This window comes from Myotis davidii, unplaced genomic scaffold (assembly GCF_000327345.1).
Source record: "Myotis davidii unplaced genomic scaffold, ASM32734v1 scaffold1847, whole genome shotgun sequence".
Classification (NCBI taxonomy): domain Eukaryota; kingdom Metazoa; phylum Chordata; class Mammalia; order Chiroptera; family Vespertilionidae; genus Myotis; species Myotis davidii.
Window position 1 is genome coordinate 56,697 of NW_006298444.1, and position 2,844 is coordinate 59,540.

The 2,844-nt window shown below is 33.7% G+C and overlaps 1 long non-coding RNA gene across 1 annotated transcript; it reads left to right on the top strand.

The window, feature by feature from the left end:
• The first annotated feature begins 301 nt into the window (after positions 1 to 301).
• Positions 302 to 2,641, top strand: LOC107184724. The gene is made up of 3 exons (XR_001515620.1): positions 302 to 431; positions 1,576 to 1,622; positions 2,586 to 2,641. It is a non-coding gene; the product is annotated as an uncharacterized LOC107184724 (long non-coding RNA).
• Positions 2,642 to 2,844: the final 203 nt, after the last annotated feature.

Below are 2,844 nucleotides of genomic sequence, written 5' to 3' on the forward strand. Positions count from 1 at the left end.
ATTGTATTTTAGTTACTTTGTTTTAGGAAATATAGTAATGTAATTCATCATTATTCCAACATGGACAAAAACAGATAAATCCAAATCTTAGAACATTTCAGAGGTTTTTTTGGGTTATTCACTTTGCTACCTTACTAAATGACACCATCTTTCTTTTTCCTTGACTAACATGAAGACAATAAAAACTGAAGCTCCAAATTACCCAGTGGCTTTGAAACATGTTTATTTTTCAGAACAAAATTCCACACAACATATCCTATCAACAGGATTTTAAATCCTTTTTCCTTGTCACAGATGAAAAGTTTACACTCCTGCTATAAAGGATGAGTTCAGCTGATACTTGATGGCGTCTAGCATCTCCTGCCAATCAGAGATGCGAATGAAAGCAGCATTGGAACAATCAGATCATCCTTTCAGAATGTGTACTCTCTGTAAGTTAAAGAGAGGACTGGGAAGATGCCTAACAGCAACACCTAGGCCAAAATTAGCTAGAGCTTCCTTTATTCAATTTCCTTTGAGAGAAAATGCGTGACAGTTATTGCCCTTGCTGTGGTGTGGTCAGGGCCTAATTGTGTAGTTGCCTTTCTTTTCTGTGTGTACGGTCAGGTCACCATGTATTAATATTCTCTTGGCCTTCACCGGGAAGGAAAAAACACACACCCATAATGTATTTGTGAATATTAGTACTGAAAATTGGGAGCTTAATAGGAGGTCACCTACCACTGGGAATCCAGCCTTGTTTTTAGTAGATAGGTAATTTTATCAGAACAAAACAGAGGATAAGTATTGATTTTATTTAGTTATGTTCTGAAGTATTTTGATAACCTTATATTTTGAGGAAAGAATTGACTAGGTGACCAGGGTACAGGTAGCAAAGGTTGAGGAATAAACTTAGTTAAAGCTTATATGCCTACTGATATGGGCATAAAAACAGAATATGAGAAAAACGAGGGCATTAGGAAGACTTAGAACTAATTAATAATATTTCTGATATTAAAGGTATTTAAACTATATATGGTGACAGACTTACTGTGGTGTGCATTTTGCAATAAATACAAATATCAAATTATTATGTTGTACAGATAAGACTAATATGTATGCCAATTATACTTCAATTAAAATAGATAAAATAAATCTAGGAATAATTTCATTAAGTCTAACAAAAATGAATTCCCCTTACTTCACACTTTGAGGGATTAGATTTTTTTTTTTTTTTGCAATGACAAATGGGAGCAGGTGAAAACAACTGACTAAAGGGGTCAGTGAGGCCATGCCATAGCACCAGTTGAAAGTTGCTATCAATTAAGGCAAAAGATAGAAGAAGAAAATAAACTGAGGTCCAAAAAGGGATTGTGACTTGCCCTCACACAGTTAGCTAGTGATGGGGCTGGATGTGGTTTTATTGAATTAATAACAAATATGAAAACTTCTGGGTATTTGAAATTCCAAGTTTGCTTGGATTCCAAATAAAAAGATTTTTTTTAAATAATCTGTATCAAATTTGAAAGGTATAAAAAAGAAATATTAATGTTTCTGTCTTCATAAGCCAGTAAAATAATATTCATTTCATTTCAGGAATACTGCTCTCTGGAGGAGTGTGAAAATCAATTCTCAATATTAAGGTGATCTCAAATATATTTTAAATTGTCTAATGACTTTACTATTTTTATTTCAGTCTTCTTAGATTAGAAAAAATTATTTCAAGAGAGTTGGAGTATTATTTAACAGTCTGCTTTGTTTAGGCCACCTTTGTTTAGAAGGTGGTGAGATGTGACAATAGTATAAGTTTGGCACTAACAGATGCCTCTACTTTCTAAGCAGTAAATGAGTAGGGTTCAAACGTAGGTGCTACTTGTAAGAATTTTATTGCCAACTATTTCTGATTCTATACAACTATTTTGTGCAGAGTTTTGATTTGAAGATGTTATAGACGTGCTATATTGGTTAGGCCTAGTCCATCCTGGTAGAGGCAGCAGTGATTGTCAGTGTGCTAATGCCCAGAACTTGAAACCTTGTTCATATCGCTATAGTTCAGGGAGAAATAAATTTAACTGGGGTAGGAGTGCAGGTTGGAAACATGCCAATAGGGTCTCCACCTGTTGTTCCAGTCTTCTTTCCTCTTCCCTTATCAAGGCTCTTGCCAAATAGTAACAGTTGTTGCCAGGGAAAAAGAAAAGAAAAAAAAAAAGAAAGAACAAAGAGCCAACATAACTTCATGCCAAAAAAACCCTCCTCTGTTCAGTTATTTTTAATTCAGTATATTACCTTAGGGAAGTGGAGGAAGTATTTTTATGCCTTTTGCCATTAGTTATCTTTAAACAATTATAGGTTACACAGACTCATGGACGTTTTGCTTATCAATACAACCAATAAAATATGGCACAATAGTAGCAGGTTTGGAAAATAAAACGTGATCTGATATTATGTAATAATGAAATGCAACATTCAGATAACATTTTAAAATATGTTGGCTCTCATTTAGTTTGATTTGTATCATTTAATCCTTTTTTACCCTATGATCTTGACATACATTTTATTGAAAAGTCTTTTGATGTCACACTATTGTGACTAATTGTATTTCACAGCATCCATTGGAGGAAATCCCTAACCACAGTGCCTCCAGAAAGTTATTTGATCACCCAAGTCTCAGATAAAATTGGTGCCAGAATTTGGTTTGAACTAATGCGGTGAGTACCAATCTCCTGATAATAGCTTTCTTCATAATTCTTCAATTATTTTTGTAACCAATACTTCCAATTTATGATAGATTATATAATATCAAAATCCATGAAGATTTGTGATTGTTTATTGTAGTCCAGGCAATTTTGGTGTAGGTGAATATTG